At 40.2% G+C, this 14,886-nt stretch overlaps 1 long non-coding RNA gene across 1 annotated transcript in view; it reads right to left on the bottom strand.

The window, feature by feature from the left end:
* LOC310641874 overlaps positions 1-12,086 on the bottom strand; it is a 43,111-nt gene extending 31,025 nt beyond the window's left edge. The window contains exon 1 of the long non-coding RNA XR_014492788.1: positions 11,934-12,086. This is a non-coding gene — a long non-coding RNA (uncharacterized lncRNA). The remainder of the gene's footprint in view (positions 1-11,933) is intronic.
* Positions 12,087-14,886: the final 2,800 nt, after the last annotated feature.

Below are 14,886 nucleotides of genomic sequence, written 5' to 3'. Positions count from 1 at the left end.
TATTCCAAATGAGTCTTTCTGTTGTGGCGCCAGGGAGACAGGAACTTAATAGTTACTTTAGGATTCAGATAGCAGAACAATGGAAAATTGCTACTATCTGGATGTTTCCCTACATAGAAATAAGTTATTGGATGGGTATAAGTACATGAAGCCATAAAATATTTGACCTCATTTTCTCCTTTGCAGTCCCAGAAGGTTAGTCTCCATTTAAGTCTGCTCTAGCAGAGCCATTTAGTATGACCAAACTAGACTATCTATAACAGGGGTGTCAAACTCAATTTCATTGAGGGCCGCATCAGCATTGCGGTTGCCCTCAGGGGGCCGGGTGGGTGTGGCCTGGGTGGGTGTGGCCTACTGGGTGGGTGTGGCTAGAGTGCGTATGGCCTACTGGGTGGGTGTGGCCAGCTCTACATCGTTTGCATCAAGGGTGCCTATGGGGGCCTGGGCAGGGGTGGGACAGATCTGAGGGTCTCTGGCAGGAGGAGGGTCTCTGGGCCAGAGCCAAGGCAGTGGGGGCCATTCCCTCACTGTTTCCAGGATGGCTTCGCGGGCCGCATGAAACCACTTCACGGGCCGCATCCGGCCCCCGGGCCTTGTGTTTGACATGTCTGATCTATAAGGTGGATCATTTGGAAGCCTGCCCTATTACAGTGTTTATCCTTAGATTGTTGAGCTCGTGAAAAGGTAGATTGCTTCAGTATTGAGGGAAGAGAGCAATTAAAACGAGCCTGTAAAAATGCAACTGTCTGTGGAGATTCTCAGTCGTCCAGGTCATGGCTGTCTCAAAGGTGCTTTTTCAAAAGGCAACTGGACTATGTTGTTGTTGTTTTTTCCCCTTGAGGAAGAAGCTGCTTCACTTCTCATCCAAGAAGCTTCATCAGTTCAAAACTTCAGAACTGATGAAGCTTCTTGGATGAGAAGCAAAACATCTTCTTCCTCAAAAACAACAACAAAAACACACAGCCCAATTGCCTTTTGAAAAAGCACCTTTGAGGCAACTGACTCTCCAATACAAGGACTGATAAGCCCAAAATTGTTACTAATGCATCTTGCTTATGTCAAAGCAGCCTAGAGATATAGCTGTGGAAAAGATCCCAAATAGTATTAACTTTGTTCTGTCTGCATAATGGAGGAAGATGCTGTATATATTGATGACTAGCAATAGCAATAGCACTTAGATTTATACACCACTTCATAGGGCTTTACAGCCCTCTCTAAGTGGCTTACAGTGTATTGCCCTCAACAATCTGGTTCCTCATTTTATTGACCTCAGAAGGATGGAAATCTGAGTCAACCTTGAGCCAGTCAGGATCAAACTGCTGGCAATCAGCAGAATTAGCCTGCAATACCACATTCTAACCACTGCACCACCACAGCAACTGGGCTAACATATTGTGTGGCTTAAGATGAGCAAGGGCATACTAATACATGGGTTCGATACAATCGCAGGGATGTTACATTTTGTAATGTCCTTTATGCTCAAACCTAAATCACAGAATCATAGGGCTGGAAGGGTCCTTGGAGGTCTTCAAGTCCAATCCACTGCCCAAGACAGGAGTCCAGCCTAGGTAAATGGTTGTCCAATCTTTTCTTGAAAACCTCCAGCAATGGTGCACCCGCTCTACTGGGTATCAAACTGTCCACTGCTTAATAGTTTTCACTGTCAGGAATTCCTCCTTATGTCCATGTTGAATCTCCCTCTAATGAGTTTCCACCCATTATATCTTGTCCTGCCCTCAGGTGCTATGAACAAACTGATCCCCTCTTCCTTGTGATAGACTTTCAATTATTGAAGGCTGCTGTCATGTCTCCCTTGAGTCTTCTCTTCATAAAGCTAAACATACCTAGTTTCCTAGAGGCACAGTGGCTCAGTGATTTAATGATCCTGAAAATGGTTTCTGCTTCACCAATTTGAGTTCTAGCACTGTGTGTCAGGGTGAGCTCCTGTCACTTGCCTCAGTTTCTGTCCACCTAACAGTTTAAAAGCATGTTCTATTGAGTAAATAAATAGGGACCACTTCAGAGGGAGACAAGCTGGTGCCCTGTGCAGGCAGTCAGATTCCTTCCCTCTGAATTTTCCTAATTGTGGCACCCATTTGTGAAGGGCTCCAGGGATAGAGGGGGCCTTAGATGATGCTACAGGAAAAGCTACTTGTCTTTCTTTTTGGTGCGAAGCCAGCTCACCTTCTTGTGGAACATCATGGGAAGCGTGGAAGCATGTACCTACAGGGCTGGCAAACAGGCAGCCAAACTACTACTCTGCAATTGCATTGTAGTCTCCTGACTAATGAAACAATGTTGTACTACTACTACTACTAATGACCTAGTTTTCTTAGCCATTCATTGTATGATTTAGTCTTCAGACCTCTTATCATCTTTGTTGCTCTTCTCTGCACTCTTTCTTGGGCCTCAGCATCTTTCTTCAATTGTGGTGACCAGAACTGGATGCAGTATTCCAAGTGTAGTCTCAGTGCAGTATAAAGTGGTACTATCATTTCCCATGATCTTGATGCTATCCCTCTGTTGATACAGCCTAGAACTGTCTTTTTTGGCAGCTGCAGCACACTGCTGACATACTTCAATGGTGATCCACCAGGACTCCTAGATCTCTTTCATAGTATATATATATATCATCCATGGCCCATGTTTCAACCCACAGAAGAAAAAGGGTCCTGGGAAGATTTCCTTTGTTATGTACTGGGCTTATAGTCATACCATATGGTTCGCTGGAGCAGCTAACGGCTCTCCAGCAACCCAGACTACAAGTCTCCAGTGATACAATTGGCTATCCCTAGGCGGCAATGGTTGTTTCAAGCCTATTGGCTGCCGCCTAGGGGCTAGACTATATATTGCAGCTAGCTGCAGCCATTTCCTCAGTACAGATTCTGCACAAAATAAAATATGAGTTTCCCTGTACTCAGCTACCTCGTCTTCATTCCTGCACCAAAGAACCCGCTATTTAACATCCTTGACAACAATACAGAAGTTATTTCCAATTGCCTTCTTCTGAGATATTTCTTCAATTTCCCATCAAATCTACAGCACCAAGATTTTCTAGAGGTCTCTTATCCAAAAGCTAATCATGCCTCACTTTGCTGTTTCAAGAAGATACTTAAGTTTTAATACAGTATTTGCTTTCTCTAACCTCTGGCCCCCTTGTTACCTCTTCATAAATGAATTTATTATTTTCTCTTTGTCTCTTGTTTTCTTTAGACTGATTCTACAGTTTTGTAAAAAGCTTCAGTGAGAAAAAGTCTAAAAATGTTTTTAGTACATAAGTAAATACAAATTTAAGCTTTTCTTTAATAAGTCAAAAGGTCTAAGGCACATAGTGGGTGCTCCATCAGTGGAGATTTTTAAGAAGAAATTGGACAGCCATTTGTCTTAAATGGTATAGGGTCTCCTGCTTGAGCATGGGGTTGGACTAGAAGACCTACAAGTTCTCTTCCAACTCTGTTTTTTTCTTAAGATTTTTATTAGGCAAATTGCAAGTTTAAAACCTATTGTTCAACTCTGGGCATTTTCAAGAACTCCATTTGCAAAATTCCTATGATAAGGGACATATGAGAAGTGCAACAATTCTTTCTGTATATCTTTGCTGTGATGTAGCTATCTGAGATGAAGAAATAGCAGTCCTAATTTACATCACAAACTTGTTTAAAGAATTTGAAATTAAACACACTGAGACTGAAAATGGGATTTCTAAGAACAAAGCAATCAGCCTTCTGCTTGAATGGATGAATTTATTCATTTTACTTTCTTCATAATTTTTAAAATATCATCTTCCACAGTTTTTTAAAAAAATGTGAGGAAAATATTTCCTTCCTTCCTTCCTTCCTTCCTTCCTTCCTTCCTTCCTTCCTTCCTTCCTTCCTCCCTCCCTTCCTTCCTTCCTTCCTTCCTTCCTTCTCTCATCCACCCCATCTACTCTGAAAATAAATGCATAATATATCTAGTTTATTCTTGATTTCTTTTGTATCCAAAAGTTTCTCTAAATTTGTTTAAATGGTGTGCAGACAATTTGGTTACATAAACTGTACAGAGATTTGAGAAATTAGGATTGAATTATACTGCCCTAACCAGTGCAAGTTTTCCCCCCTGATTATTTATCTTCTGCTTTGGGAACAAGAGAGATTTGTAAAAATCTTGATCTTTTTTTTACAAGCCATAAAGAAGCCCATACTGTTCTATGCAGTTCCAGGAAGAATTATGAGATCCTTTTAAAGAAGTTTTATTTTCTTGCAGGTGTGTATTTAGGCAAAAATTGCTTTCAACAAAGATTGCAATCAAATAATGTCAGAAAAAGAACAAGGTGAAAAGTTAAAACAGAGCCCCAATATCCTTTCTTGGCTATAAATCCATGTGCTTCAGCTTCTTTATAAATTACAGAGCATCATCAAGTTATTATCCTTATGACCATGGTATACATGAAAGAGGAGAATGAAGCAAATAAAGTCATTTAAACCTTATTTTTTTTTCTGAATTTAGATATATTTGGAATAATACACATCTAATAGAGCCTTCTGCTATATCCTGGAAGTTATATATTAAGACAAACGTACTCTGACTGTGGATATGCACAAGCAAACTACTGACCCTTTGCTGACCAATGATATTGCACGATATTGCATGAAGGGATATGAGGGTGGAAGTTTGTTCTCCAAGCTTGTGGGTTGGTTTCTGAATGTTTTGTTACCAGGCTAGGTAATATCTCCAGTGGAGTTCAGGGGATGCCAGTGTCCGTATTCTTCTGCTTATAAGGGCTTCATGTGGTCAGTAGATCTTGTGATGGGGAGGTCAGGTTAAATGAGGGTCACTGGGAACTGAAGTGCTGGTTGGGGAGGGTTGCGTGGGTTGGTTGAGGGTCAGTACAGTGTCTAGCTGGCTGTGCAGTTGATTTGAATTCTGAGGGGTTCATAGGCTGGTTGTAGGTCAATGTGTCCGGTGATGGAATTCCTTGTGGAGTGCCCGGCTTTGATAAACTCACATGCATGGCAGGTGATAACATGGCTATCTTGTATTGCTTCAATTGAATTGAATCAAATCCAACACTGAATTTGACCAATGAGACAATCTTTCTCCTCCCAGAAATCTTGGTTAATTATTTTCGAGTCAGACTATGGCAGTTTGAGGAGTCTATGTACAAAAGTGCCATCGGGACTGAACTGAGTAGGTGGCAGAGCATTGTTGAATTTAATTAAAATTCATCCAGTTCAGCATCTCATTTCCAATAATGACCAACCAACTTTGTCCAGAAAGCTGACAAGCAACTATCATTTCTTCCAGTATAATTAGTCTTAAATAGTATACAGCCACTGAATAGTGAGAGGGAAATACCCGTGTGATTTGTTCAATTCCTTTTAAAAAGCCATTTAAACAAGTGGCCATCTCTTCTAAGCCTAATTCAGTCTGAACAGGTGACTTAAAAAGAGCTGATGTAATTCAAGTTTGTAACTTGAGATGCTACTTACACTACTATTTTGAGGTTTGATTCAGAATGAATTCATCCACTGTAATATGGAAACATCGAAACACCTGCAGATGCTCCCATTTTCAGCTGAATAGTGTAAAAACAACTGGGACGATGAGCCTTTTGTACGACATTAATGCCACCGAGATTCATATGGATGCCTTCAAGGGTTTCACTATGATAATGTTTTGAATAATTCCCTCTGCACATCTTTAAAATTAATGAAAATGTTTTACTGCTTTGTATCATTTTTTTTGTTTGTCGGACTGATGTGTCTCTGGGGGGGGGGGAGACAGGATGCTTGGCACATCTGGTTCCAAGCTTGACACCTCCTGAAAAGAGCTACTGTATTATTATATTGCATTGTGTTAATGAATTGGCTCTGTCAGCCCTTCAAGGTAATCCAGACAAGAAATACAAACCATGAGTACCAACATTACCTTAATTGTAAGGTTACAGTAATAGAATCTTGTAAGTCTGAAAACATTTGCCCCTCTTTTATTTTCTAGAAAATAATGAGACCCTCCCCAGTCCCCTTTTCTGTTTGTAGGCTGAGATACCATTGGCATGATAGTAGTCTAGGCTGTGTCTCTTCCTCCTGTCTTCCAAGGTTACCCCCACCTGCCTTTACTAAGTTTTCGGAAAGAATTGAAAGAGTGGCTATTGACCTCTCCTTGTGAGATGATACAGTTTGTCACCTGTGGCCCTGGGCTGTATGGAATCTCCTGGCAAAGTTGATGAACTCCCCCATCATTGGCAGGACTCAGCTGTATTCAGGTTGTGATTCACTGGTAATGTCCTATATTAACAGAGGTCACAGAAAGGAGACTGATACAGTGAAATATAATGAGTTGGTACACAGACTGTCAGAGACAGGACTTGACATGGAAAACATACCAATAATAATTGTGTCACACCTTGTGGCTTTAAAACAATAAATACTTAGACTAGTGTCTATAGGTGTTAGCTTGGCATCTATTAATTCTTTGCTAAACCAGCTCCACAGTTATAAAGTTTAAAGTTTAAAGTTTATTATATTTGTATACCGCCCTTCTCCCGAAGGACTCAGGGTGGTGAACAGGGCATATATAAAAATACAAATTACAAAAATTAAAAAAGAATTAAACACGAGCCCAAACTAAAAACAGTAGAAAAATGTAAAAAAATCCCCAATAAAAAACCCCAACGCATCCCCCATCAGGCCAGGCCGGCCTGTTCAAACAGGTAGGTCTTCAAGTCGCGTTGGAAGGAACAAAGGTCAGGTGCCATCCGGAGCTCAACCAGCAGCTGATTCCATAAAGCCGGGGCGCCCACAGAGAAGGCCCTCCCCCTGGGGGCCACCAGCCGACATTCTCTGACCGGTGGCACCCTGAGGAGGCCCTCTCTGTGGGAACGCACAGGGCGGAGGGAAGTTGACGCCGGCAGCAGGTGGTCCCCGAGGTACTCCGGACCCATGCCATGTAGGGCTTTAAAAACCATTACCAAAACCTTGAACCTCACCCGGAAGACAACTGGCAGCCAATGCAGCTCGCGGAGCAAAGGTGTAACATGGGAGTACCGGGAGACTCGGTAAACCTAGGCCTTCCATTTTTTCTCTCCCCAGATGAACTGTTTAATTTTCCCCTATTAAATTTAATTCTTTTCAACTCATTGTTTGGATTTTTAAAAAAAATTTTCTTTTGGACTTTCCTCCTAGTCTTGTATCATTGTGAATTTGATTATTGTCCCCTTGATCCCTTGATCCCTTCACCCAGCTCATTAATAAACAGGGAATATTGCTTTGGACACCCCCTTCAGGGCTACTCTCCATTTCTGTGTTCTTTCTACTCTACTCAGCCAATCTGTGTTCTCTACTAAGCCAGTTTTGTTCTGTGTTTTCTCCACTCAGCCAATTTTGTAACATCTAGCTCATGCTTTACTATTTTATTCATGAGGATATTGTGAACAACTTGATCAAATAGTTGCCTGAGGTCAAAGTACACTGTGTTCAAAGCATCTTTCCAATCTGTTAAGCTAAAAACTCTGTCAGAAAAGAAATAAGATCCACATTACTTGGAGTTGCTCAAAGTTAACCCCATGTGTACACCCTGCCAAATTCCCAAAAAGAACTTCTCAATTTGCTCTCTATTCACTCATTCAGTACAATTATGGAAAATTTGAAAGAAAAGTTTGATCCAAGAGTGGATTCTAGTTTTACTTGCGAATTGGGAAAGTGAATTAAGCCCAAAACAAGATTAGTCTCATCACTCCAAAAGAGCTGTAACAGGCAGAAAATGTAATGAGGTATTAAACTCATTAAGAGAGCCCATAAGAACATTCTATTTTCCCTTCCAGCATTTTTCTTGTATGGAAGTGAAGTAGTTGTATTATATATTATGTGTGACAACTCCAGAAGCAATAGAAGAGCCACTGAGATTTTAAAGCATTTTGAAAGAGCTTGATGTGCTGCAAAGCCATTTGATTTGATTTGCTGCTTGAAGGGAGTCTCTTCTTTAACTCAAAAATCTGTTTTGAGGATGTGCTGAATTTAGTTCTGCTGGAGGGAAATAATACTTCCAAGTTGTGCACTGTCTATTCTCTTTAAGATAATGAAATGTTGTTTGAAAGGGAAACATGATTGTCTATCCTGTATCTCTAGCCAATTAATTCCATTAGTGGGCCCTGAATTGTGAAGGAGGAAGAGGGAGAATCTGTGTCCCTGCTTTTTCTGAAACTTTCAGCAAAATTCAGAAGAAATTAATTCTATCCCTCACAGTCTTCCAGGATTGTTTCAAGGTGTCCTAGGCTGATGTGCGAAGAAGCGTTGAGGTGGCTGGATACTTATATATTTTCAGACACATTTCTTAGCACATCTGTTGAATTTCAGTTGTTATGACCTGTCAAATGGTTTCTTGAAGAGTTCTGAAATAAACCAGGCTTTGTGAAACCAAAAGGAATCCTTCTGAAAGCCTTCCTCATCTTTTTTTGTCAGACTGAGAGTTTTATGGAAGGATGGAGTTGATAAAATAACACATTAGAATAAATGTACAGGAAAGTTGAATAGAGCTTATGACAAGGGAATTTCTAGCCACCAAAACTGGGAAATCATGGTTTAAAAGACTCAGCTTCTAATCATCATCTTCATTCTCTTAAAAAAACATATTTCTACAGCAAAGATGGGGTGCAGCACAAACATAGATTACATTTCATAAAAAGTCACTCCTAGCATAGACTAATCAGGATCCAGAATATGTCAGCAATTGAGAATTCTCAATGATCTGTTGCCCTTGAATGGAAGTGGTAGAAAAATAAGAAAAAGAACCTTTGTTCAGATAGCTTTGTAGGAAGGCAGGAGAAACCAATGTAAGAAGTTGGAAAAGTAGATCAGAAGCATGTCCAAAAAGCATGTCCCAATATTTTGGAGAATTCATAAGAGTTCTGATTAAGACATTCTGGGGAAAAGCTCATTTGAATCAAAATAGGAGGGAATTCAGCCAACTTCTATTATTTCGATAGGATTGTGATGCCTACAGGTACCATATATTAGTGAATATATATCACCATATGTCCTGGTGCCCATCAAGTTCCCAGGTCAACCTGGCTGCCAAATCAGTATTTGTATAGTCTTAATTTATAAGGTAGAGAGGTTTTAATGCCATTTGCCAAATTCCCCCCCCCAAAAAAGCCTACTCAGAGGGACCTTGGGATTGTTCCTCTGGTTCTGATAAAAGTTCTTTTAGCTTTAATTAGGAAAGAGAACACATCAATAGCTGTGGTTCAGATTACATCTATGTGACTTATAGATCCTAAGGAATCCGTCTCCTCCTGCTCATTCTCAGAGCACCTCTAGGTAATGAAATGTAGAAGAGGTACTGGGGGAGGGGCTCATGGGTCTAGAACAACTCACTGTGGACAACTTAATTTAAAATTTAATTTAATATTTGCATTTGTATACCGCCCTTTCCCTGAGGACTCAGGGCGGTTTACAGGGAATTAAAAATCAAAACATACAAAAGTTAAAACCAATTAAAAAGCATTAAATCACCCTGTACATTAAAACCCCAGTTAAAATTTTCTCCTCAGCCTGGGCCCGAGAGCTCAAAGAGCCAGGTCTTCAGGCCCCGGCGGAATGATCGGAGGTCGGGAGCAGTCCTCAACTCTACCGGCAGCTGGTTCCAGAGGGCAGGCGCTCCCACTGAGAAGGCCCTATCCCTGGGTGTCACCCGCCGGCAATCTCTCACCGGCGGGACCCTGAGCAGACCCTCCCTGTGGGAGCGCACTGGGCGAAGGGCGTTTGATGCCGGCAGCAGGTGTTCCCTCAAATACCCCGGACCCAGGCCATGTAGGGCTTTATAGGTGATAACCAGCACCTTGAATTTCACCCGGAGGGCAACCGGAAGCCAATGCAGCTCGCGGAGTAGAGGTGTTACATGGGAGTATCGGGAGACCCCCATTACAACTTGCGCGGCCGCATTCTGCACCAGTTGAAGCCTCCGAGTGGTCTTCAAGGGCAGCCCCATGTAGAGAGCGTTACAGTAGTCCAAACGGGAGGTCACAAGCGCATGAGTGACTGTGCGTAGGGCGTCTCGGTCCAGATAGGGACGCAACTGGCGCACCAGGCGAACCTGTGCAAAAGCCCCCCTGGTCACGGCTCCTAACTTGCCCCAGGATAAGAGTTACACATATTAAAGTGATGGTGGAATGGAATAATTAAAGAAAGGATGCAAAAGGAAGGACAGAATGAAATGTGAATGACAAAAATTGGCAAGTTGGTCATGGCAAGTTGTCCTATTCCAGGGGAGGGGGGTCACTGGAGGAAGATGAAGAACAAAGCCACCTACACACAGCTAAGAATATTTCTTAAGGATTAATGTGTGAAAATTAAAGTGGCAAACAATTTTGCTCTACATAGTATGCCAAGTAACACCTTTATTTTGCTAGCTGTACTGGCTTCCATCAGCCTCTGGAATCAGTTCAAGATGCTGGTTATAACCTACAAACCCTTCATGCCAGTTATTGGTGTGACCACCTGTCTCCTATTATTTTAGTATGTCCCACCCATTTTGATAGTGTGAGGATGGGCATATTTCAAAACCTCTCTACTAAACTACACCATCTGATGGGACTTGGGAGACATACCTTCTTTGTTGTAATATCTGCCTTATGGAAAAGGATATATCTATATGATCTGGATAGCACTGACCTTGCTGATCATTTGTATAGCACTGAAGACTTTCCTTGCACATCGGGCCAAGATGAAACCATCTTTAAGATGTGATTAGACAAATATAGGACTGACCTTGGACACAATGCAGTTTTGTGGTGGTGTGCATGTGTTGTATGTGTGTGTGTGATGTGTGGTGCTGTTTCAATCTAACTTTAACAGCCCAGAGTCACATTTTTTTAAGTTGGATAGCACATTTACAAGTTGAATCTATATTAAATAATCTATTAATCAACTCTGAGAAAATTCTGCTGGATCTTAGCAATATTTCTGATAGTTTAGGAAATATTTACAATTTTCAGAAATTGTACAAATTGATTGTGCGTGTTGCATCTAATGCATTTGCAAATGTTGTATATAGATAATAGACCTCAAAATATGCAATGACCCCTCTAATTAATGGGCTGGTGAGTGATGTTGATTTGAAAGTAGGAACATGAATATTAACATTTGGATAATAATTATCTAAATATGTAGCATGACCAGGAACATTATCAATGACAAGGAAATCTTAAATGTCCTTCTTTCTGCACCATTGTTCCATAATTGATGAACCAGTCTTCAAAAAGTGCTGTTGGGCTCTGACCTAAACCATTGACTCTACACATATGTTTCTGCACTCTTATTGTCATTTGATCTCTTTCCATTAATGATTGCAATATGGAGTGAAATAACATTAAAGACTGTGAGATGAAGCAATACACATCCACATGGTAATTATGAGAACATGTGACCATGTGCCTTCTGGAACATGATGCCTACTTTATAATCCCCCCAAGAAAATTCATCCACATGGTATACCATTTTGCATTACAGTATATATATATAATGCACATTTTTATAAACCTTGACAGTTTTAGATATGGCTTATGGAAAAATGTGCATAAATTTAAGAATATGTAAGTCAGCTTTTACATTACCAAAGGAACATCTGTAACTTTTCATATAGCCATATTTTCAAGTGAATAAACAAGAACATCAGGTTCTGCCAACCAAAGCCAACTCTGAAATACCTCTGAAGTTGGATATCAACCTTCTAATGAAATATGGATTAAACCAAACTCCCAGAATTGTACTACAAGACAACTAAAGTGCAGTTCTTGCAATATAAAAGTGCAGTTTTGGATCTCTGTACCCATCCACTTTCTTTCTCAAGTGCTTCAAATTCTACAGAAAAGAAATATAAATGGGGAATGGGGCTTGATTTTTTTTTGCTCACAATGCAAGCTAAAGCCACAGGATCGACAGACTGATACTGACCTTAATGGGAAGAGGCAGCTGAACAATGCAAAACAGAACTTCTTCAGGTTGCTGTGTTTAGCTATAGCACATAGCTGCTAGTTTCTGAATAGGTCCATTCAAGTGGGGCCTTGAAGGCAGAGATAAGGGAGCCGCAGTGTCAAAAGCTCCTTGTAATCTATAATGCTAGATTCTCCACCTTTCCTAGTTCAAGTTTCTTTTTTTATTTATCAGAGAATAAATAAGTAATCACTGGAAGTCTTGGAGGCCTGCACAATAAGTTCTTTTGTGCTGCCTTTTGTGCAAAAGGTTACTTTGAAGTTTGCTTTGTTCAGGAGGTGTGCAGAATACATTTAAACAATGTATTGCTTTCATAGAGTTCTCCCACACTGTGAAGTCCAGAAATGTAGTTACCTGCCAAATATATCTAGAGGCAACGAGACAAACGCTAGTGACAAATAGCGTTCAAATTGTCTCTGATCACAAAAATAAACAGAATTCTCACAAATAACTTTAAGGGCCACCATCAAATATCACGAAAGTATGGAAGGTCTAATTTACCACAACTGCTGTCTTCACAAAGCTTCACATAATAGGATTATGAAAACATTGAGGAAGTTTTAATAGCTTAAATATTCATGTTGCCTTTTAGGAGAGATGAAGGCTAAGCACGGACAGTTTGACAACAAATTAGAATGGGGTCACATTTTGATTTGTAAATGGCTAGAACAGATATTCCAGTAAAAGTATTCCAGAGGTTTTGCTGTATCTCCCCCTGTAAGCATGATGGTAATTTAGATGACAAATTTAAATCTCTATTTTCAGAAAGAACATCAAAATACTGCTTGTTGGTTTGTTAATTTAACTGTGGAAAGAGAAAAAGATATGGGATGAGAGTTAATCTTATTATTATTATCACACTGTAAACTGTATTTACTGGTACTTATTTTTATAAGTAAAATACATTTTTATCTGAACATTTATATTGATACATTATAACATATTGATTCCATTATAGTTGCAGTTAGTTACTGAAAAATATTGAAAATTGAAAATATCAGCAAAAACTTTAAGAATGTTATTGTGAAGAAAAATTCAGTCACATATGGTCTTCCTTTATTAATTGTGTTAATATTTCTATTAAATTATCCTCATTTGTATAAATATTATTTGAATAGAAATGGTAAATATGGATGTTTAAAATATTTGTTTTTCTCCTCAAGATTACATAGGTATACATATGCAAATTAATAATAATAATTTTATGATGACATATATTAGTAAATCACCCAATAACCAATGTGGCTGTTAAAATAATTAAAGGGCACTATATGGAAATAATAAAAAACTAAAACAGGGGTCCCCAACTCCTGCTCCATGGACCAGCACTGGGCCATGGCATGCCAGAAACCAGGCCGCGCAAACAACTGATGCGCCATCCATGGGATGCAGGCAGCACGCAAAACCACACCTCCTCTGGTTCATGGAAACACCTCTCTCCATGGAACCAATCCCAGGTGCCTAAAAGGTGTGTGTGTGTGGGGGGGGTGCAACTGCACTAAAACATTAAATACATAAAATGTGCTATTTGGAAATATTTTCTCAGCATATTTAAATGTCATCAATCTAGTTGAAGGATGCAAGTTGGAAAAGAAGCTCTATTGATATGTGTCAACAACCAAAGATGTTTCTTCCAAAATAAATTCAAAAGTGAATTTCTGCAACTGAAACAATATGCAGTATTTGGAAATTTGAGCTAAGAATTTGAGAAAAAGTTTGTTAACTTTCTTGCAGAGATTATGTAACACTTACAGTTCTCTGTGACCATTTCCTTTTCTGATCATATGTCAGAATTCTCTGGGATGCTAAGAAATTAGTTGAAATACAGCAGTGATGTGAAGCTGTTAGCCAAAGTCCTAGAAACTAAGATAAGGGGGCAATCAGAGGATCTGACAGTCCTTCTCCAAAGGGTCACACAGCTGTGCCTCTGGTCTCTAAAAGATTCTCAGACCTTCATTAAGCAAGGCTTTTCTCCAAACTGGCAGTTAGACATATTTTCTTAAATCTTATGGGTCACTGGAGCCATTTGGAAAGACGTGTGAAATATTTATTGACATTTTAGCTTGGAGAGGCAATGTATTAATGTCTGAGTAGGAAGTACAATTTACTGGCTGCTTTTATTTGCACTTTTTGGACAAGGCTCTTATGCTAGGAAGGGTAGAAGGAATGAGGAGAAGAAGAGGACAACTAGCAGCAAGATGGATGGACTCATTTATGATGTCAATGAGGGCACTACCAGGAGACTTGGAAGGACAGGTTAGAGATGGAGTGTCATGGAGAAGATTTATCTGTGTGGTCATTAGGAGTCAAAAACAACCTGATAACACTGATGTGCAACCCCATTTGGGTTATTGTGTGCAGTTCTGGTTGTGGCACCTCAAAAAGGATATCATGGAGACAGAAAAAAAATTCAGGTGAGTGCAACTGAGATGATCAAGGATATGGAGCAAATGACAGGGAATATATTTGGGGTGTACACATTTATGCATGGTAGGGATATAGTGGACAAAGAGAAACAATTTCCTCCTTCCTGGAATATTGGAACTAGAAGTCCCCCAACAAAAATGGATTTTGGAAAAATTAGGACAGACAAAAAGTACTATTTTTTTACAACATTAATTCAGTTTTGGAATTCACTAGCATGACATGTAGTGTTAGCAACCAGCTTTGAAAAGCTAGAGGGCTTCTCTGTATTACTGTGTTTCCCCCAAAGAACCCCCCCCAGAAAGTAAGCCCCAGCTTGATTTTTGGGGATGGGCCTAATATAAGCCCCCCCAAAGTAAGCCTAGTTTGGGGCGAGGGTGGGGGCAGGGGGGTGAAGCTTCCCCACACACCTGCTTACCTTAACAGTAGGACTACCACAGCCAGGCCTCCCATGTCATTGCTGTTTCTCGTGGCAGGACACTGCGTGGTA

Source organism: Vipera ursinii (genome assembly GCF_947247035.1).
Source record: "Vipera ursinii genome assembly, chromosome: 6".
NCBI lineage: Eukaryota > Metazoa > Chordata > Lepidosauria > Squamata > Viperidae > Vipera > Vipera ursinii.
The sequence above is the reverse complement of the archived record's forward strand: the minus strand, read 5'-3'. Positions and strand labels throughout refer to the sequence as shown.